Below are 24,790 nucleotides of genomic sequence, written 5' to 3'. Positions count from 1 at the left end.
TTAATGAAAAATGAAATATTTTTTTTTTGCAATCTTAAAAAGTACCTACTTAGTTGCATTAAATTAGAAAAAGTGGTTTCTAACAGCGAATGTATTCTGTTATAAAAAACATCTTCTCATAAAAATACAATCGCCGTTCGGAGTCGGGCTAAAACTTTAGGTCCCTCCTCTTTGTGTGACAACATCACGCACGCGCACGCCCCTAATTGGAGGATAAGTTTAGCTAAAGTGTTACTACCAAAATATTATTATTGTTATTACATACGTACAAAAATACATGTAACGGTAAATTATAAAAAGTAGACAGAAACATTTCTTCAGATTCTAATCTACTTAAACTCTAAAGCCCTTTTATACAATGTACTGAAAATCCATAGTTTACTTTCTAAAGTCCATTAACTCGTCACTGTGAAAACTTTCCTAACCGATACACTTTTCAATTTCTTTTTTTTTTAATGAAATTAAATTATTTTCAACGTGCTCAATTCATGTTTGCGCCACTTCATACACGTGCCAGAACACACTTTCCGCATTAAATATTATATATACAGTCAGCGTCACAGATATGTATGCGTACCCTGACGTTTTGAGGATTTTATTTTTTTTATTTTCGATATAAAATTTTTATTTATTTTTTATTAAAAATATTATGAAATGAATGCAGAATAAAATGAAGGATACATATTTTTGTAAAAAATAAGAAAAATTTTTGTATGCAAAAGATATAAATACTAAAATCGTCACAACGTCAGGGTATGCATTCATATTTGTGACGCTGACTGTATGCATGTATGCACATACATACATACATACATATGTCCAATGCTTATGAGTTGTTTTCATTAATGATCGAACACGAATAACTGCTTACTTTCCAAAGCTTTTGAAATTACGACAAACAATAATTGTTATACGTGTTTTTGTTCTGATCATAAAATATGATCTTAACACGCTTCGACTGTACCGCCGACATCCATATTATAACGAATTTTTCCGCACCCCTGCATATGTACTATGTCTAATTGTAGGTACATAACTACGATTTCGTTTTCCACGATTTGCACAATAGGGGTTACTTCAGTTTTTCATCAAGGGTTGCTATCGAACAAATACTAGCTCCAGCTGTGCAACGCGGGTTAAATTGCGAAAATTGAAATTGAGGTCTAGTTTCGATGAAACGATATGACAGTAATAATTTCTTTTATTACTCGTTATAATATGCGATGTGTTATTGATGAGTGTGTAGCAAGTTTGTACGAATACATAAGTTCTTTATTCATTGATTTAGTAAATAAATAACAGGGTTTGTTTATTAAACACACTTTAATTAGGTCGATTGTCAGCACGCGACATAAACTGAAATAAGAGAATAATCTTTGTGATAACTACTTTAAAGAATGTGAAGGCGCATAGAAATAGGATTTTTTAATCTGGATCCACCGTTAAAAATACTTTTGTTTTAAATTATGGATACTTATTACGATAAAATTTATGGTCCGTCATTATAATAAAATTATAGTTTAAAAAATTAAAACCTCCTTATTATAATTGCCATTCGTACTGTCATCAGGTATATAATTTGAGAATAGAAATCGCTGCATCTTTTAGGCGCATCAATATTACATTGTTACATCCCGAGCTAATAAAAGGAAGGTAATAAAAAAAGACTTAAAGCGTATACCAATGAGAAATGCCAGATTTTAAAACTTAAATAAAAAAACTAAAGTTAAAGATTAAATGCTTTAAAATCTATTTTGCGGGTACTGCATGTTTTTAAAGAAGAAAAAAATACGTATTTTTTTATTTATGAAGTTTCTATCCCAAGAATAATGTGTATTAGAAATGAAATTTAACAAAGGATGACGGAAAATCGTCTCGCAATACATATTTCTACCCTGTTGGAAACACAAACAACTAAAAAGAAACTACAGGTTCCATAATCCCAGAAATATTTATTAAGACAACCTGAGACCTCATTTCCCGTTGACTTCACTAGATTTTTTCATAACAGTGAATGGCCTTTGAATGTCCATTGAGAAGCAAATTTACCGAATTTTCCAGAGCTCAATAAAATTAAAAGATACTAAGATTTGGTTAGATAAGAAATCAAAGCCACCAAGAAATAATCCATGCTTGCAATACTTCAGATAGACAGACGCAGCGCCAATTATTATTTTTTTTATAAAAAACAATGTACATACATAAATATTGCTTAAGTACAAATAAATAATTTTAAAGAGTTTAATCAGAATTTGTTCTTTTTAAAAACTTAATTTTTTTTTTTTGAAAATGTCCATTTATTAATTTTCCTGATTACGCCCATCCCTGGCATTTAGTATGTATGCACATAGGACGCGCGAAAAATTCTGGTCGTAACGTTAAGCAGCTATTGACTTCCTTTATTGAGTTTTTCTAAGCACAAGTGTTTAGAACCATTCGTAGTGTACCATTCCTAGTCCTTAACATTACTTTTGATCTAGTATCATGACAATGAGAAACCCACCTCACCAAGGACCTTCTGTCTTTGTGTTTTGATCTTCTTTCATGATTTTTTCATACGATTCTGAGCCTCTATTTAAGCTGTTAACATATCTTTTAATTATGTATATTCCCAACCAATCGCCAGGCAAAATTTTTTTACTTCATTTACATTTTTACCCCCACGTGTGTTCCAAGATTATTTATTAAAATATGAGTACTCTTCTAAGCTTTAATCTTTGGTACTATATAATTAAATGCCACTTAGCTTAATCTTGTATCATAAAAAAAGAAGTCACCTATTACGAAGCAAATGTAGCTTTAATGAAGCTTGAACGTGACCGTGATGCAATCAGCAGCACAACTAAGAACCTGAGAGCTTCAAGACTAAACAAAGACATCAATTTAAAGAAACTAATTCTATTGTTTATCTTAAAAGGTTTGACATTAAGATAAGAAAATAATAACATACTTATTTTTAAACATGGGAGTAGGCATATATATACATACATATTGTATGTACAAATACAAATATATTTTCATATGCAAGCACATATTTACATACTAGGAACGTTAATCCCGGGATCTCGCCGGGATTAAGTCCCGAAAATACCGGGCTTCTTGGCAAATAATCCCGGGATTTTCCGGATTTGTAATTTTAGCTGATGGCAATAATAGAAAATCCTTTTTTGACGTATTGGCTACATTTCTTTTTTATTTAATAATTAATATTTTGTTATAAATGTCTAGCTCATTATAGATACAATAGTAAATTTTACACAAAAAAAAAATAATATATTCGCGAAACCATGGGCCTACTATATTGAAATATCGTTTTTACTTTTTCACTCTGACGTCAGTAATTCAGAATTATTTAAAAATTCACTGAAATGTGCTTAGAGAAGAAGTATGGGTATCAAATTAAATTGGAAATTCTCTAGAATTTAAACTGATTAAATTTTTTGGTGCATAAGTACTGGTAAGTATTAAAAATTTCCTATTAAAATTTTATCCTTGAAATTTCGCAATATTTGTTTTTGGAAAAATTATATGTTAAGGACTTATATAAACCCGATAACATTCTCGAATTTCGTCCTTCTAACTTTATCAGCTTAAAAAATTAAATATTCGTCCCTGTGAATCCAAAAAATTTTAATTTTTTAATTTCTAAATAATTTTCCTCTTTCATTTGGTACCCATATTTTTATTTTACATTGCATTGAATTTTTTAAATAATTTTTGGAATTTCAAACCCAATTATTTATTATTTATTTTATGGGAGGAGAGCTTCTCAAACAATATAGAAGCAATTTTTTTCGATTTAAGTTGTTGAAGAGTAATGAATATCTAAATCGCGGGACTAGTCCCGGGATCGCGGGATTGTGATAACGACATCCCGAAAAACCCGGGATCGTAAAAAGCGAAAAAATTAATATCCCTATTTAGAGCACTGCGTTTGAAAAACTCTAGTTATGGATGTATGTAGCTCTGGCAACGCAGCGCCACTGGGGAGGCTGCAGCATTCGAAATGAGACCAAAAAGCGTAAAAAACACAGATAAAGATTAAACAACAAATTAAAAAAAAAAATAATGCGTGAGTGATATTATTTATTTGCATGTATATATGCATGTACATTCACACATATTTATTTACATATACATATGTACGTTTCAATAAATGTATGTACATATGAATATATATACTTATAGATAAGTGTTTACGTCTGTTTTGTTTGTGATTGCCCCTTTTGTTTATATCGCCTGTCAACTTGGGGGAGATTAACAGTTTACATCTCAGCACGCGGGCAAAGATGCAGACGCAGCAGAAAATCTTCTCCGCTACCGTCATCAGCACCACCAGTACCATAGTGAATCCAGACTGCCATTATTATTCTTATTAATTGATAAACAAAGCAGACCTAAAACAAATCTAAAGGGTAGAGAAGAGAGGGGTGTGGTGAAATTTCACCGAGCGCGAATCCCTAAAATGACAATGATGAAAATATCTGAAAATACATTCATATACATAAGTAAAGTGCAGTATGCATTTGTATACATGTGTATGACGACTGCAAGTGCTTAAATGTTCATATGTATGGCTGTAGAGAAGTCACGAGCTGCAGCCACAAGATTGTGTTTTTCGCCCCTTTTATAAATAAAATGCATGCTGGAGATGTCCCTGAATGAGGCAGTGAGTTTGTTTGTATGTTTGGTTAATGTATCGGAACTCTACAAATTGTTGGTGGGCTGGTAGTTCAAAGAAACGTTTCATTGTTCAGGACAGCAAGTTTTTTTTGTGCCGCCTCGGTTCTGTGAGTGGCCTCTTATGTGGTACTCAAGCGAAACAGCCGAACTGATAAGCTGGAGCTTTGCTTATTGTATGCTAGAAATTGTATGTAGTAAATACATCACATTTTAAATGAATACTTGAACATGAAAAATCAATCCGCGCGGGGCATGTCCCGATTGCTCACACTCGACCATAAACGCAATCGTTTGTCCACTTCAAACTAGTATTTAGCGATGTTTTGCCAACATCCGGCCGAGTCCTGCCGAGTTTTGCTTCGTTTCGGAACCCCGGAAGAAACATGGAACAAATACCACACACCACGTGATCATGCACGAAAGAAGGCTAAGGTTGGTGAAGGGCTGGACCAATTTGACATTGTTTTGAAGCAAAAACGACCGCAATACAACTTATTGTCCAGATTAATTTCGTTGCGACTACAGCTTACTAGTTTCAATATTAGTGGTACATGAAATTTTGTGCACTCCGCCCATGTCTGGTATTTAAATACCTGATTAGGAGGCTGGGTGGTAAAAGATTTACTACGAATGAAGATATGACCACTGCAAACAACGCCTATTCGTAGTACATATGTATGTACCTTGAGAAAATGCATTATTTGAACGGGATATATAAATTGGATAAAACCCTACACGAAACGTTTCTCAATAAGAGGATTCCAAAACTCCGTAAGCGAGTTGTCTCTAAAATAACTTTGGCAAGGCATGAAGAAAATTCGTTCCAAATCCTTTTATTGCCTGTTCCAGTACTCCAGATTTTAGTCAGATTTCGTGTAAAATAATTGTGTGTACGGGTACGAGGCGGGTATTTTAACTTGTTTCCTTGACGATGGCGCACAGTGGTAGGAGAAACTATGTTTTATGCGGAAAAGGAATATTTTAAAGCTGTGATAAATTAACCAGAATAAAACTATTCTTATTCAGAAATGTTCAACGAACTAAAAACTGATTTGCATTTTTAATAGTATGTGCTGAGCTAGTAGTTAAATCCGTTAAATTCAACCAATTCGATCGAGGTACGTTCTAACAATTATGTGTTGATAGCTTTCTTAATATTTTTTTTATGGAAACTTTCAATTATCTATATCTATAAAAAATTATATGTCAAATTAAAGGCTTGATCTGTAGATGTGCAAACTGGTTTAAGTTTTTCGAAAAGAGTTGCCACCTGTTGAACAATTAAACTTGAAGTATTTAATAATCAATGCCATACACCGTTCGTTCGATCTTCCGGAATGAGGTGTAAAATTAAAAAGCTTGGACTGTGGATGTGTAATAAGGTTTTACTTTCTTGAAAAGAGTTGCAACCTTCTAAAAAATTATGTCCAAATTATTTAAAAAAATAAATCAATTATTACTAAATTGATATCGAGGGAGATGATTTTGAAAAGATTTGCTTCTTAGCTGAACTATAGGAGGGTTGCAACCTGTTTAAATTATATTAGGTAAGAGAAATACGTACCACCATATGGGTGCCAAACGAAAGGGGTTTCAGAGGATAGTAGTTTGAAAATATTTTGAAGAGGGTTGGAACCGGCTTGATGTGCCGAATTTAGTTTACTTTTACACAAACGAAGGAGTGTTAAGAAACCTTTAATTTAAACGCTAAGAATATTTTTGAGGTCTTGGAAGAGTATTGCCATCTGTTTAAAAAGTTAAATTCAAATTATTTAATGAATTAAATGAATTATTAAAATATGGGTATCAATCGAAAGGGGTTTGATTTTTGTATTTCTGAACTGTATTTAGCGGGGATGCCACATGTTTGAAAAACCAAATCCACTTAATTCATCAGTTAATTAAAATATGTATTGCAATATCCGGCGAAGCAGAGTTTTAAAACCACTTTTGAGGAGGGCTGCCACCTGTTCGAAGGGTCTAACTCAATTAATTAATACAAAAAGTATATGTGAAAAAATGTTAAGAAGTCTTTAGTTTGCACATTTGGAATGTTTTAAGAGGGTTGCCACGTGCTTAAAAAGTTAAATTTAAATTATTCAATAGTAATATTATTATTATTATTAGTACGTCGGGTATACTCGCGCTGCGACCTAAAAGATCTATTGTGCTAAACCCTGATTGTAGTCACTCCAACCTTAGGCTATTCAAGAAATTAAGCACATTGGAGGGTGCCGTGTTCCAAATCTTGGATGGAGAAGACAATCGTTCCCCAAGGTGCATCAGTCTGCTATTCATGATACGCGGGCAGTCACACAGAATGTGCTCCGAGGTTTCCTCCGCCAGCCCACAGAACCTGCAGTCCGTCTCTACAGAAAGCCCCATTTTGTTTAGATGGTACCTTAACTTGCAGTGTCCTGTCAGGTAGCCTGTAATAGTCCTAAGACCCTCCCGGCTGAGTTCACGGAGTCTTTCTGAGTTCCTCTTGGAAGGAGTTATGAATTTCTTTGATTGTCTCATTCCCTTTGACTTACGCCAGTGGGCAGCAATCTGAGATTCCTCCCAACTCCTAAGTAGTTCTGCAGTGTATCCTATAGATGTACCACAGAAAGGCTCGGGACCATGCATTCGCGTTTGGGCCCCACGTTTTGCGAGATAGTCAGCCCTTTCGTTGCCTTCAAACCCTTCATGCCCAGGGACCCACCACAGCGTAACTCTATTATGGGCTCCTAGGCTATTCAGAAGAGTTTTACAACTGTCCACAAGCCTTGATGTCGTTTTAAATGAGTCTAAGGCCCTTAGTGCTGCCTGGCTATCCGACATAATATTTATTCTGGCCCCGTTTGTCCTTCTCCGAAGACATTCTCGAACACAGACTTCGATTGCGAAGATCTCCGCCTGGAATATGGTTGGGTATGAGCCCATTGGCAGACTTTTCTGGAACCTTGGTCCAAGCACGCCTGCCCCAGTACTCCCGTCTTCCATCTTTGATCCATCGGTATACCATACTTGGGACCCTTTGTCAATCATAGATATTATCGCTTTACAGCAGTCCCTTTCAGGAATTCTGACCTTGTAGGGCTTATCAAAGGATAATTTCGGTAGCATGATATCTGTGAGCTTGATAGCGGGATCATCCAGAATTCAATAGTAATAAGTCAACTGTCAAACTATAAATTGTATGGTATATTCAGATTTAACATTACAACAATACTACGATACCGCAGTTTTATTATAATCGTAACAGTCCTTCTGATTTTTCACGTAAAAGATGGCTTCTTCGACCACTGTGCGGCATTTTGAATCGAAAATTGACTATCAAGTTGAGTGCAGTCTACGTCTGGCTGGCTGGCAATTCAATTGAATTTCGATAAGCAGTATGTGTGATTGACTTAAAAGCAAAGCACAGTTATGCTACTGAGGGAAAAAAGTTTGTGGTTGCCAGATCCTGCAGCTGGTTTTTATAGTTTTCTCGAAATCGATTGAAACGGTTCCGAGTTCGTTCTTTTTCAAGTCAAAATCGCGGCTACGGTTTCGGTATTAATATTGATTTAGCTATAGTCGAGTGGTTAGAGATGTACATACATGTACTATGTACCACTCAATGGAACCCAGCTTTGAAACCTGGTCCGATAAACATCCAAAAAAGGTTTTCCAATAACTAGCTGTCAAAAATATTCACAGCAGTGGTTTAGCTAAAGTAAGGTTTCCTGCCTCTACTTCATTTCCTACATAACTTTCAAAGGCCTTTGTAATCTCTGAACACTCGTAAAGAAAACAAAATAATTATTTATAAAATTTTAATTATGATTTTTATGCTCAAAAACAATGCAATAAGCGAATGTAATTAAAAGATTAATTAGCGCCAATTGCAGTCACACTTTTCACACATAATTAGTAGCTGTTTATGAGTTTATGGGCGTGTGTACATCTGTATAAAGTTTATACTAAAAATATTTGTTTCAAAAACCACACCGCCTATCTCCGCTTGCAATATTTTGTAATTTGCCACAGTTTACTTGATTTTTGCTGAACCCCTAGTGAGCTAATGTCCGCAGTCAATTTACTAGCAAAACAGAAATTTACAACAACAAAAGCATCAACTAAATACATTGCCAAGTTGTGTCATTAAAGTTTAACTGGCCCCAGTAATTAAATTAAACTAGTAGAGCGACATCAACAAGCCAAATAAGCGACAACAATAACAACGATAAGACGCAAAATCAACATACATACATGCATATGTATGTACATAAGTTTACATATATACATATGTATGAGCGATGTATATACCCTGTAGCGATTCGGACCCTCCCTAAGTTAGCCCACAGGCAGTCCATATTGTTACCAGCACTAGTCCCTCATAGTTCCCCTGCCAATGGTTACGACTGCCATTTTTAGCATTGGCGTGTCATTGGAAAACGACCGGTCTTTTTTTTTTGGACTAGTCCATTTACGTTTTAGTTTTAATATGTTTTTTCGTTTGCATAGGATTTCGTTGTGTACTTCACGGACACATTTTCGTAATTAAGACAAACCGAAAAACAAAATTTAAAATTATATGTTCCGCTGAAGAAGTCTGATGAGGAGATGTGGTCATCTCCGAAATGTCTATCACTTCTACCATTTTAAGTAATTGTTAATTTTACCACAATAGCTTTCATTAAAAAATGGCCTCAAGCTCAATAAAATTGTTGAATATAATTACATGTTCCGCCAATGGGATTTGAGCTCGGACACTCCTGACAGCACAACCAATAGTAACAAGTATCTCTGCGCTCTCAGCTACAGCCACGAAATGTAAATGTGTTTTCAAATGTTCACTTTGAGCGATTGGTGCCCTGAGTTGTGATGTTTGGAAATTTTTTATTGAGCTGAACTTGTTCTCGATAAAAATTTCTAAATAGATGACATCTCTCTGTATGTATAAATCTGTTACAGATCTGAGTATAATTTTTTGTACCTTAGGGACTGATCGAAAGCTAACTTTTTTGATGCAAATAAATGTCCTATTCTAACCGGTCAAATTTTAACCGGTGAGGTACTGGTGCTTTTCGGAAAATTGGCCGCCGTATTGCTGCCGGGTATGTAGTCTCCGCATAGCTGAGCGGTCACTGCTCGATGCAGTTGTTGAAGAAAGCGAAAGTTTTGTATTTTATCGTTACTTAATATTTCTTAGTAATACACAAATCTATATATTTGTATGTACATATGTACATACATTTGTACATAAATATGTGTAAGTACGCTTACTTGTATGAAATTATTTAATTTGCAAATATTATTCTCTCTTATCTTAAAACTCTGCGGCAACAGTCTTTTATTGCCGTTGGCCTTTGTGCAATAGTACAGCAAAAAATTTCATTCCAACTGGCAAGCATTCTTATTACTTAGCTTCAATTTAAATTCTACTTCCATACAATTTTAATTAATATATTATTTCTTCATCTACATATCTTTAACTACTTTGAGTGAAGAATGGACATCATGTTCGCTTGCGTATTTGCCGTAGATTCTGTTCACTTTGACCCATATCCGGCGGAAGACAAGCCGCCTTGATGATAAATGTTCTTGCATACGTGCAAATGTAAATAAGTAAAATTGCAGTTGGTTTTATTAAGAAAAAAACCCCAAGTGGATATTATTTAAATAGCAATTTATTGCCATTAGTATGCTTTCTTAAGGCATCTGCTTCTGTTTACTAAAGCGGCTATGACGAAGGAAAAATATGAAAACAGGTGAAACAAATTTAGACAAATATTGAATAAATATTTAGTTTGAAATTGACCTGAAGTTGAGTTGGGAACTATGGTATATCTCAAGACCCAAAAGAATCAACTTTATCCCTATATGAAGAAACATAGTATTCTCATCAAAAGTGTATTGAGAAGGAAAAGAGAGAGATATATGTCGAAATGCGTGAGTGCGAATCGTCGGAAATGCTAGCTGAAATTAGGCGACTTACGGAAGGTTTCATCACCATGTCGAATGCTTGTCAAAGCAACCACGGCGACCCCGTCAATATTTGCTGCATATTACGTAAGCCCAGCCTCAACGCTTGAAGGCTTTAAATTTGCCAAGATACATAAGTTTCTGGCGTTCTCACCACTCAAAAGCAAAAACAAAATACGTGTAATTTTTCATTGAATTAAGGCGCTAGCGCTTTTCATATGTTGGTGTTGACGCGGCAACTCCGGCTACGGTGTTAGCGCAATTGCGCCGCGCAGCGCAGTGTTACCCATGCCTACAACGAACTGATAGGGCCTTGTAAGTTGCTTTCAACAGTACACCAAGAAACAAGTAATTTTTAAGCAAAAAAACAAAACTTTCAATTCTCATATAAAAGTCTTAGATTATCGTTAATTTCTTCATGATCCGATGATCGGATTTAAACCAAATTAGTAAGGAACCACCTGTGAGGTAACACGGTTAACGTGGTCCAAAGTTATGCGGTGACATATGTACCCATAAAAATATATATATTCCGACGAATGTTTTCCTTATAAAGTGATTCATTTTCGATTTTCCCATGTTACAGCGCTCTTACTATGTGCCATATATGGGAACGTATCAGAAAAGTAGCATTTACATATGAGAATACATATCGTAAAAGAACGCTATTAGCGATTTAAAAATTTTAAACAGAAAAAGTAATTTTTAAAGTTGAAAATTTTGACAAATTTAAAACTTAAAACCAATCTGAAATTAAAACATCTAAAAAAAAAAAACAAATTTGAAATCAAATAAGTTTGAACAGTTGTAAGAATTTAGATTAAAAATTAACATTTGAAGACACCTTTTTGTTATAGGTGAGTGCGCAGAGGCGCTATTATTCGTTAGGTTCCAAGAAGATTGCCGTCTGATACAACATATGTATAATTTGTGATTTTTGTTTGGTTTTTCTTAACTCGGGTACAAACAACTTTCTTAACGCAAAGTATGCTCTTGTTTCCTCTGTCAGATCTCTACAGGGTATTGACGCAATGATTTCATGCGTAATCTTCTTCCACTTATAGCCGGTCAATGTTATAAAAGTTATTGGGCATTTTCTTCCTTTATGTTCTTGTAACGATGGTGTAATGATGGAGTGTATGACCAGTAAAAGCACGTATAAGGAAATACATCATTTCATTCCACTTTTAAACCCAATAAAAACGATGTGCGTTTCTAGTTATAATTAGTGATACCACAACTAAGGGCTGTTTTCTCGAGTGCCTGCTAAAAATTGACGGCCAGTCTGCTTTATAGATGGCCTGTTATTAGCATGTGAGTGACAAATTTGACAGGCATCCAAAGTACCGTCTCCTGTCTCCTCCTCCTCTTAATTATATCAGCTTTGTAGCATCTATGCGAAGTCACTCCGAGCCACTCTGCGTATTTACCTATAAAGCAGGGGCCTGTTAGAGCAAACATTTTTTGAGATATATCCTCCCTCTTTAGAGAATATAAGCAGGTTTGTACCCATCTCACGCCCGCGCGAGCATACAAACATTCTCTTAAAAGCAGCTTGTAAGTGCCGAAGCCCATAACAATGCGTTCTTTGCCCGGGAGAATCTGCCAAATCAAAAACTGTAGTGAGGTTGAGACTGTTCTGCTTAGCCATCTCTTGCAGAGATAGGACGCAGTCCAGCACATTTTTTTATTTAATTGTGACGGAACTTACAACTTTAATTGCTGCCTAGCTGTCACTAAAGATGAACACATCTTTACCTTTATAATCAGTACGAAGCCCCTTTATAACCTCCATTATAGCAGAGACCTCAGCCTCCCTCCCACTCCACCATTTATTTTTTAACCATCTGCGATTACTTTACCACCGTGTGGACTATACGTAGTAGTTTTCTACCCATTCCTCCCTGGTGGGTATGTGCAAGACGAAGCATCTATCCGGAACCAAAGCTTCAACATAACGGTCTGTATAGTCTGGAAGAAAGCTACATTTTTCTAGAATGCAAGAGTGACCCGATTCCCATTGGCCTGTCTCTCTTAACCGAAGTGTAGCAAGAGATTCCATCTGCTGACCAAAGTACATATAAATCATCATTTAGCGTTGTCCGGATCGCTATTGCTCCGCTAATGCAGATCATACCAATCTTCTGTACTTTGCTGAGTAGATTGAGATTAGAGGACTTGCCCAAGGTCGGCCACCATACTATAATTCCATGAAGGAGATGTGGTCTAACCTCCGCTTTGTAAATCCAGTCCTCTTGCACGACTATAAGGTCACAGAAGCTGTACTACATTCTCCTTCCAGCTCAGTTTTCTGTCGAGAATGACGTCTAAGAGTCCTGCTTGTGGATCTTTCAAAGGACGAAAACTTTTCGCGGCGTTCATTAGCTACAAGAGTGGTGTGATTTTTAACAACCTGGCCCCTCGATCCGCTTTATACACACTGCAGTGGTTGCGCGGAGTCGAAATGATATGTCCCTAGTGTCGGCTCAGTGAAAAACTCCTTCTTCGACTCTCCTTTAAAGTTTGCAGCCATGTGTACAAAAGTAGTATTCAAGGTCTAGCTTGCTGTCTATAATTTATACCCCGCCTGTCGTTAGTGAGGGTATACTAAAGTCAGTACGGACGGGTATGACAAGAGGGTTCCTCAATCTATGAAATCCTACTGCTGAAAATAACGGCCTCCAAAAAAATAATAGATTTCGCTTACACATTTTCTAGTGCTTGGCCGAGCTTCTCCTCCGACTTGTGGCGTCTGCCTTGATGTGGGCACACAAAGTAGAGGGATCCACAGTTTTACGCCGACTCCGAACGGCGATAGTATTTTTTATGAGAAGCTGTTTTTCGTGGCAGATGTACACTCGGAGGTTCGCCGTTGCCTGCCGCGGGACGACTGTTAAGAAAAAAACGTTTTTTCTATATTTTTTTTGCGATGTTTGACCAGGGCTTGTACCAAGGCGCTGCGGAGTGGAAGCGCGCACTGCGTACCGCTGCACACCAGCGACCTCCAAAATAGCCTCTTGTTAATTCAAAGTTTGAAAAATTTATACATCACAACATTTTAGGGGCGCTGTTCTTTTTTGGCTTTTGGTTTTAATAGTAGTTGGTTTATTGCGTAACACTATCCCATTTCGATTATTTTATTTGCTAGACCAATAGGTTTTTCTCATGTGTTATCATAACAAAGCTTTTACTGGGTGACAATATTTAAATGCGTCTCCCCAATTTTGTTACCACTGCGTAGAGCTATCTACATTGCCACGCATTGTGGGTTCTGCAGTCATAACTGCCTCGCAAAGCATAGCCAGTATTTTTTAATCACTGTGCAATTTTTTTTTGTTATAATTATTGCGCACATAGCCACAAAACATGAACTTACCAACTTCATGCATGTATTTATATCATTACATTTTATTTTACACTCTAATTATTTTGTTGATGATTTGATCTGGTTACGTTTCGCTTCAAATCCACTGTCATTAGATGCGATTCACAGATAGGGGAAGCAATCCGCTGCCAATTCGAACGTGACTTCCTCACGCATATCAAAGTAACAGTCATCGCTGTATTGTATTAAGTTAATAATAGTAACTAATTTCGCTGGCAATTTCACACAGTGAAAGAATAACAAGTGGAGAAAGAAGTTCCGTAAATCAATTATGGACAGTTCTAGCCTCTCGGCAGTGCCTGCATACATATATATATATATACATATGCACATTTATTAGCTGATACTCATAAAAGTGAATGCTATAAAGTTTAATAAATTAATTTCCCACCACTGTTACGTTTCACTTCGCAGTGTATGCAGTCGACTACTCGAACAAAGCAACTTGCAACCATTGGGGTTTGTTTTTTTGCTTAAAGTGATTTGTTCGTTTTATTTTACCGGTTGTAAAGTGTGTAAGTCTTCCGCGATAATACTTCCTTCTCATTGCACTAACTGTTCTGCACAATTTACAGTTTGCGCGCGAATGCATGATCCATCAGTCACTCAATACTTTCAGAACTGGAAGAAAATGAATGCGCGTATTGCAATTGACAAATGTCCGGTTGTCAGCGTCTAGACGTAGTAGACATGGCTGGACAAGTTGGGAATACTTGCGCAGTAATAAATGCACATTGAACGGCTTACAGTGGTGGTTTTAGAAATTGGCTCTATTATCTATTTGATGACCTACGTACTACTACTCGGTAGGGACCAGATTCGATAACTGGTCAACGGGGGGATCTAACTGACAGAAAACCTTTTTCCTTAAAGCGATAGCAGGTAATGCCACACCTCCCAAGGGAAGACGGAAATACGTTCCAATATACATACATACAAATTTACTTCACTTTCTGTCGACTTTTTGCCGAACCGTTAAAACTTATGCAACCGTTACTGTAAATCTATATATGCATGTTTGTATGTGTGCCTATGTGCACATTTGTTTTCCTCGATTTTAAATATATTCCACTCATTATTTGTTCAAGCCTCCAGATAAGCGCGTGTAAAACGCATTGCAACTTTTGTAATAGCAGAATACAAAATGTGACTGCATCTTGCTTGCTTACACTAAATATTTTCCGTCAATAAATTAACATTTAGTTGAATATTTTTTAATAGCGTTTTCTTTTCTCGAAATTGTTGCATTTATTCCTGCTCTGTGCCAGGGATGTCACGTTTATTGTCGTGTTATTTTCTCAGCACTTCACATGTATATTGCGTGCTCTTTCTTCAAAATGTTGTACTCTGATAATAGGTGTGCTCGTCGAAAAAAAAATTTGTACGAATCACGGTGGTGCAGACCAAAAAAATTATCCATCACTCGAAAACTGAGAGCGCAAAGTGACAGTTCTCCTGAAAGAAGTTGCAAATTCTTGCTGAAAAAATTTTAGCCAGCAAGAATTTGCAATCAAGAAAAACATATGATTGTGGCACATGGTTGCATTTTTGTCTACGATAATTTGAATAAATAAGTTAGTTAAATTTAAATATTTATAAACACGAGCGACTTTTTTATGAAGAAAGGAAGTAAATACCTGTTGATATAATTAATTAAATAAATTCCAATGATTTGAACTTAACTGGCTGAAAAAATTTGTATTCGCAATCGGAATGCAATTGCAACCAGCGTCGATTTAAGAAACCCGACAGATAGTACGACAAAGAAATTGAAATGTATGTTAAAGAAAGTCCGAACAACAAGAAATGTACATGTAAATATACATATACTGTTTTTGTCCATCTGAAAGAATTTTAAAAATTCTATAAAAATTTGTTAAGTTTGAAACGCAACCGTGGACAGCAGCTGGCAGGGGAATTCACAAATTCCTGCAAATTTGCGTTCGTGCAGAATTTGAAAGTTTCTTAACATTTGGGAAAATTTTTTCTTACTCTCTGATATTTTGAGTGTTGGATAATTATTGCTGGATTTTCGACGAACAAACCTAATGTTGCCATATACGAAGATGGCACTTTTTTCGAGAAAATAAAACGCCATAAGAAGTTGCTCGGACCAGGGATCGAACCAAGGTACTGCAGAGAGATATGTATTTCACATAGCAGGCCTATATGCAGGTGCTGCAGGTCTTAGAGTCTGAATACATATTCAAAATATTTCCAAATGAAAGTTGCAAAAATAATAAAGCAATTTTTTGCAGTGTAACATAATTAACGTTTATTTAATGAAAAATATTGAAAAATGGTAAAATATTGCATTTTTTGCTCTAATTATAAGTAAGCCCTTATGTGATGAAATTAAATTATAGGTACAATCATCGCCGAAAATAATTGCTTAATAATTATCATCATAATTCCATGGCATGTTCCATTATATAATCTGGGGTGATGTTAATGAGGATTTTTCGTTCATTTTTGGTTAGGATTTGAATGTAGGTAACATTTTCTTTAGTATTAAATTATTCCAGTAGTGAATGTTGATAAAATTATACCAGAGGAGGTATGATAAAATTCATTGAAATAAAATGTTAAGGTATGTGACATATTTAGAAAATCCGGGAGCATTTTTATAACTCAGTGACAGTTTAATCAAAGTTTATTTTTCGGCGAAAAAGCGTTTTATTTCCATTTTAGACAGATAAATTTATTCCATGTTTATTCAATAGTTTAAATCCATTCCAAATAAAAGGTTTGATCAAGATTCTCATATCGGAATTTGTTTAAGTACTAACCGAATACATGAGGGTGCCCAACGAAAAATGTATATATTTTTTTTTAAGACCCTGGCCCATAATTTCTTTCCTTTTTATGAGAAATATTATTGTCTGTTTTTATAGATTTTTTATAAATCATTTAGAGGTCGCGACTTTCCATTTAAGACAGAAAATAAGGTTATGTAGAATTAGTGAAGAACTAAAAAGAGACGAATGAATGGCTTTTGAATCGCTACAAAATTCCGTTTGATTCATGTGCGTAGGGCTTGAATGAAAGTCCAACACAATATTCGAGGATTGTGTGATTCAGAACTGAAAAACAAAGAAACCAAAAATTACCGCAGGTAGATTTTGGTAAATCCTAAATCCGATGTTATTTATTTTTCGCATTCAACTCATATATAGCTCAATATCATCGAACGAAGATTTCTTAACAATAAAGTTTGAAAAATTCCTGCCAAAAATTTTCTATTCAAAAACAACAAAAACAAAGAAACATCGCATCTGCATTGAACATCCATAAACACGGTCCCATTAGATTTTTGGAAATAGTGCCACTGCAACTGAAAATATCCTCAAACAAAGCTTAAAAATCGAAAGTGGTGGCAAACTTCAAACTTATGACTTTTATTTCACATACATAAAGGCACATATTTAAAAACAACTAAAAAATAGATTTTTACACAAGGAAAAAAAAGCACTCAAAATTCACTTTTTTCCATTTTCGTCAAAACTTGCTAGGTTGTTTGTTTTCAATAAATTAAATTCCACAAATTCACTAAAAAGTCAAAAAGTGACTAGCTTACAAAGCTGTTGTCGTAATAAATATGTCCATAATATATATTTACGGTGACCAGATTTCTGTGGACAAAAATCGGGACATTTCTAAAGCATCGAATCCGAACATTCACTTTGTTTATAGAAAAAAAAGACAACACCTTTAATCACATTTTTATATAAAACAAAACAATGAGAAACAAAAACTTGAAAAACGATCGCAAAAATGTATACACACAATATATGTACATATACAGCTTATATTTTGCATATCCATTTTTGAGGAAATTAGTGTTATTTTTTTATTATTTCACTAAACTCAAGTTAGATTAGGTTAGGTATGATTGGGCCTAACCTAACTTAAACTCTAGTGAGTATCGTTTAATAAAAAAAAAACAAATTTAACAAATAATTATAAAAACATTGAATATAGCGAGAGTACTAGTTTGACAGAATAAAACATAACCAAAGATTAAAGAAATTAAGAATGCTGACTACTTTTATCGCTCCCTTATATTCTATGTTCTTTGAGAAAAATAGTTTTTGGCTAGAGTTCTCATAGATTCCTATTAGGTTATTAAATAAAACCCTGAAAATCGGCATTTAATCGGAACAAATATGAAAAACCGGGACACTTATGCACGTCCTAACTTTAAAAAATATTCAGCGGGACGATTTTCTTAAAACCGCTACTTTCCCGCAAAAATCGGTACGAATGGTCACCGTATATATATTGCATCCTCTCTCAATTGCTATGCTATGCTATGCTATAATGACTACTGAAAAGAAACGCAATATTCGAATAATTTCTTAAATATCGGAAACAAAACATTTATTGCTGGGCGCGTGATGAATATTTATTACAATTATTTTGTCATTATTCGCGCGTTCATTAAACGTGGCTTACGACATACAGTCATTCGTAATATGCCACAATGTTTTTCTCTTGTTACTGCGCAATTTTTTTAAAATGAAAATTTCAATTTATGCACATTAGGGTGGTAAAAAAATCATGTGAAAAAAATCGTAATTTTTATGCTCTCACCCCCTAGGATTGTGCTCTACCGAAAAATATACCCCTATTTTATATTCTGAAATCAAACAAACTTTCTTGAAAATCCATATTTTTCTACCATTTTTTCATAGTAACTATATTTTATACATATATCCGCCAAAAAACCACAGAAAATGCAATGGGGGAACAATAAAAAATCTAGTATTTATAGATGGTTAAATTATTATTGGGAGAAGAGAAAGAGCACTTTTCGATTAAAAAATATAGATTTTCAAGAATTCTATACCATTTCTATGAAAAATTGTTTTTTTTTTCATATAAAATACATACATGGACAACTTTGAGCGACCTCTAAACATTTTTTGATTTCAAAATAAAAAATAGGGGTATATTTTTTCGATATAGCACAACCTTAGTGGGCGAGAGCATTAAATTCCGACTTTGCTTGTTTTGAACCACCGTAATGTACAAATGTATTTATGTATAATGTACATATCTGATTTCAGGAAATTTTCCGTAACTCGGTATTTTGATGTATGTACCAATTTTTTATTTGAAGTTATAGAGATTTTTAAATATCTGAATTTTATACAAAAAAAAAGGAATATAGATAGTTATGCTATCATCTCTTATAATGATTTTTTTGTTTCACATTCAAGTGTATCGGAAGAGTTTTGAATGAATTCTTGTTGTATTTTATTTTGTTTCTAGTTTATTTTATTTTGTTTTTAGTTAACTTTTCTTCATTTAATTTAATTGCAGTTTATTTAATTTAATTTTAGCTTTCTGTTCTGTTATTATTATTATTATTTATTTTTTTTTAACTCATCGTTTGTTTCGACCGACTTGGCAAAAATTAATTAACTGCAATTAAGCGTAAAATATGCTTTTTTTAACCTCTTGCCAAAAGTGAGGGAAAGTTCAAAAAGTGCAGAGGAGACTCAGCAAGTAATTAAACTAGAAAAAGAAACAAAACTGATCAAAAAAGATCAGCGAGTGCTTGACTTCATGACGCTCTTAGTTACAATTTTAACGCCTTTGGAATAAATAAAAAGTTTCAAATATATACATATGCTAACATACATATGTATGTAAGTATATGTTTTTTGATTGTATGTTTAGACAACAACGGTAAAAGCGCGAACTATTTTTCGTTAACGTTAATTTGCACATTTTGTCGTCATTTTCGCTTTCGAGCAAATTGGCTATTCGCTTGCGGCGTTGATTAAATTTTTGAAGTCTTTGGTTTGCTAATAATTTTTATTGTGTCTTCTTTTCAATCATCTTTTGCTCACGTTTAGCGAGTTTATGAATCATTTCAAATTACACAGAAGTCACTCGGACAGTTGTTGATCTTCTAAATGTGGCGTCATCTCCGATTGTCCAAAGCAGCAATCTTCGTTTATGACTACGCAGAAATTTAATGTAGTACGAGGAAAATCAAGTCGCATTTCAAGAAATACACATGTACATACATACATATAAATATGCACTTATACAGACTACCGTGTTAATTTGATATGTATACAGAAATTTAAGATTTATCTATTTCGTCATTATATGTATAAATATTTGCATAGATTATATATGTATGTATATATAAAAACAAACATAGATACATATGTATTTGCATGTATGCAAGTACGTGCATACATAAAATTGAATCTTAGGCATCGTTAGCTTCATATGATTCAGCGCTAATGCTTTGTGAGTCAGTTCACTTATGAAGCATCTTTTTAAATTGCTTTGTTTTCTGATATACTAATGACGTTTTTTTTTACAAAAAATGTTGCTTTTTCATTGCCCTCTCCTTAGTATTTGTGCAAAGAGGGCATTGAGAAGGGAACATTTTTCGATGGAAAAGAAAGCGCCAAAGATTTCGTATCTGCAGTTTGTGTTGAATTTGCCTTACATACATACATACGTATGCTTATGCCAAACGACTTCTGACCTAATTCAATTATTAAGTTTTTTTGTTTATACAAATCATGCCCGTACTTACATACTTATATACTTACATACTTACTTTAAATAGTTTTCCGGAGTATGAAAATATCAACGAAGAATGCTTCTATGTTGCTTTGGCATGACAGTTTTTCAGCACTACATATGTACGTGCAAAATGGCCAATTTAAAAGCACAAAAATATAAAACTTCTACTATTTTCCGGTAGTCCAGTTACACGCTCTTCCGTAAATTGTAGTAGCTTTATGGCTTGTCAGGAATTTGTTTATAAAAAATGTTACTTATGAGCTGTATACATGCCTTGCTGGAAATTTGGTGTGTATCGGTGGCGCTTCTTTTGACACCATTTAAGAATTTTGTGCTAAGTAATAGCATTCCCAAATACATATGTGTGTACATACTATGTGTGCATACATCACGATTGTTTTCTTTATAAATTCTTGATTTTTATCTTAAGTCCAAACAAAGAAAAACGCGTTTTGGAACATCCTGCTAATTGTCATGCTATCTCTTAACTTTTCTAATTAAAAATATGATTATATATATATATATATATATGTACAAACATAAGTACACATTTGATTCTAATAGCATTTGCTGTCCGCCCTAAGCTAAGTAATTTTTTTTCGCTGACTACCGTAGCTAAAACGGTGCATCGACTAGTCTATGAAAATGTTGCTAAACCTGTTTTCTTTAATGGTCTGAGTGACATATCGAAAGTTTATTAATCTTCCTTCTCATAGCTTATTTGAAATTAATTGCTTTTGATTTATAAACTGATTGATAAATCACTTTATATACTTCTTATGTGATTCCAGTAGATGATAGTAGGTACACTCATGAGGATTAGATGTGAAACATTTTTAAAACTAATACATACAAACTAAATTCTAAAATTTTACATTTAACCATTTCATTGATATTGAGGCCATTTTTAGTTAAAATATTTGTCGAAAAACCACTATAATTTACCCCGCTTTTGGATAGCAACTAAAGCCCTCTCATTCCCTTTTAATTCCCTTTTGTTCCCGAACCAAGTAAATAGCGAGTCGTCCCCTAAAACAGATTGCGTCTATCCTATTCCTGTCGATATCTATCTGGCCGACGATGACAATATTTTTACGTGGGTTTTAAGGAGTTACGGCCGCTTACAACATATCTGCCTTAGTTGAAACATAAATCCGGGCAAAATACAGTCATCCACTTATCTTAGAATAGTTTGTAAAAACTTGTACTTATGTAGTTTTGGTGATTGTATACATAGGAATTCCTTTTTGCACCCATCTGTCCTTCTATTATGTTGTGTGAACCGTGAACTAGCTTGTGGAACTGATTCCAGAAAACACAATATACCTACTAAGTATGTTCCAAATCCAAAATAATAACCATAAGATCTCAATTTTGATACTCGTAGTTTTTATAACAGGACTAGCTGCGAAAAGTCGCCTTAAAAATTTCCAATCTGGTACGCTCGTTTTGTGACCAAGCATGTTTACAATACACTATCGGTTCATGTCGCAACAAATTAAATTTGAGTATTTATGTACACACAAGTATTTATGTGTAGCATATACAACTTTTTCTGCCGATTTAATTGAATTTAATGGTAATTTGCCACTTAGCCAAATTTGTGGAAAATTATTTCATTGAAATTTACATACAAGTAGGCGTGTACATTATATATGTATAAGTTGTGCATGTTTCAATGTTTAACTATTTAGCTAATGATTTAAAATGGCATTAAAGCGTAAATCTGGGTTGAGTGTCTTTATTGTGCGTACATACATTGGCAAAAATATAAATAGAGAAGAGATATTTTAGCATTTTTAGGCTAATGTCTCTTTCGTTTATTTAATGTTTATTATTTTTTATGAAAGTGTAGTTCGTTATCCAACAAAAACCATGTAAGTCAAAATTTCATACTTTGTACACAAATAAGGAAAATTATACATCAAAATTTTAAGTATTTTAACTAGATTTTAAAAAGCTTTCTGAGTATGCAATTTTGTAGCCCATTGAATTTTAGTAAATATTACATATAAAGTATAAGTTTGAAGTAACTAGGGCTTAACGTGGATTTTTGGCAATTTTTTTGTGGAAGGTGTTGCTCATTTTCTTCATACAAAAAAATTGTCGAACATACTTTGTATGGAAGAAAATGCCTGAACTTACTCCAAACGTGCACTTTATTATACTAAAATTTAATGGGCTGCAAATCTGCCTATTCATAAGAAATCTAAAAAATCGGACTAAAAATATCAAAATTTTGATGAACGTTTGTTAAAAACGTATCATAAAAAAACAATATTTTCTAAACAGAGAAAAATAGACAAAACTTGCTAAAATGCCTCTCCCCTATTTAAATTTTTGCCACCGTACTTACAGTTTGTCAAAAAAGTGTTTTACATAGTAAAATACTGTAATTTTTCGTGTTTGTTTTAACTAAATACTAAATTCAGCTGTCAAGAAAATATTTTCACATATACAGAGTCCGCCAAGATTTGAAAAGGCACAATTATTCAAGTTGCACAAGTTAAATGTACCTTACTCATCCAGGTATGTAGCTGTCCTTTCTTTCGCTAGAACGTGCCTCACTTACATCAATAGCAAATGGAAGACACTTGAAATATTAGCTGAGCTATGTACCTATACATTTATTTAAATTTTTACTAAGTAAGAAGTAAGCGAAAGGTATTCATTAGTTGTAGTCTTAGGCTGGGATCAACTCTGTAGTTTGGCAATCCAAATTTTTCAAAACGACCAACTATAATATTCTTTAGGGAAACGTATTTTATCCATTACATTACACTTATGTATATATGTACATATATTTATAGATGTAATTAACAAAAAACCTTTGGGCTATTTTTTTTTCGTTTTTTGATAAATATAAAGTTTTGAGTTAGTTCAATTTTTAAGAGCAGGTGCCAAATGTGTATACATATTTGCTCTCCATTGTACCTAATTGTACTCGTCTTGCCGCTGCATTTGTTGTTGTTGTTGTTGTTGCTTACAAGTTATGTTGTAATCGTTAATTAACTAATTATAAATAACAGTAATTTTACATGCCCCACAAAAGCAAATCTGTACATCCATTCTTACATAACCGTCTGTGTATGCATACACATGTACATGTACATATGGGCACATTGATTTCATTGTCATCATGTTCCAACGGCTGTTATAATTTTATTTATATCAGGAATCTACTTGGCCCTTGTGATTTCTGTTGTAGTCATTTACTAAGGGGATGTCCGCCGGCTAGAGAGAACTGGTGCAATTTGCAGTGACCAAATTGAGTAAAAGTAATAAGTAGAAAATGTCTGCTTATAAACATTCCAATTTGCAATTTGCGGCACATATAGTGCACGTCTTCTCATTCTCGTTTATGTTTTTAGCCTTGTGGCCTGTGCATCTCGAAAACCACGAAATAATTAGGAGGGGAAAGGAGAGCAGATCGCGTTTTCTAATGCTCTTTGTGCTACATTGTGATCAGACGCACGCACTTTCTTTAATATCTCCATTCTTTTATAGCCCGATTGCTTCCTATATAACGCTTCTCATTGAGTCGCCGATCGCTCCCTCTCGTATGAAAATAACGAATTTTATAAGTAGAGTACGAAAAAAAATCGAACTGCCACTCAGAAATCGAAAATAAATGTGTCCCCAACTGGGACATTCATCAGTTATGGCCCACAAAGTCTATGACATTTATTAATTTCTTTATACTTATATGTACATATGTATGTATTTATTCTTTCTTTTAATTTCTACTCACATTGTATACATTTGCTGAAGACGCTGTCCGTTGTTAATTATCAAAATTTATTTTCATTTGATTTTGTTTGAGAATCTTCGTCGAATCCTAAATTGTAAACATAACAAGGCCCTTAAAAAAGAGGCAATACAAAACTACAACAAAATGCGAATACCTAAGGGCCTATTACATCAAAACAGATGCAGCATCATTAAAAACATACATAAATAATGCACCAATAAATTACAATCAGAGGGTTGCCTTTCGTTTGCCTTTATAAATTGTACAATAACACTTATAAAAAAATTAATGTCTGACAAAATCTAAATCAATGAAGGTTGGAAAAAGTATAAGTACGAGTTCAGGTGCAAAGGGACGAAAACAAAAATGCGATACAGTACACGGTGTACTAGCGAAAAATGATTGTTATGGGGTAAACATGAAAAGTAGAAAACAACTGAAACCAATAAATAAATTAATCTATA

At 34.1% G+C, this 24,790-nt stretch overlaps 1 protein-coding gene across 12 annotated transcripts in view; it reads left to right on the top strand.

The window, feature by feature from the left end:
• Meltrin (disintegrin and metalloproteinase domain-containing protein meltrin) overlaps nt 1–24,790 on the top strand; it is a 194,333-nt gene that overhangs the window by 41,633 nt on the left and 127,910 nt on the right. The window lies entirely within an intron of this gene.

The sequence above is a fragment of the Rhagoletis zephyria genome, unplaced genomic scaffold, assembly GCF_001687245.7.
Source record: "Rhagoletis zephyria isolate East Lansing unplaced genomic scaffold, Rhagoletis_zephyria_1.1 Rzeph_scaffold_00208, whole genome shotgun sequence".
In the NCBI taxonomy this organism is placed as follows: Eukaryota; Metazoa; Arthropoda; class Insecta; order Diptera; family Tephritidae; genus Rhagoletis; species Rhagoletis zephyria.
This window is presented reverse-complemented; position numbering and strand designations above follow the sequence as displayed.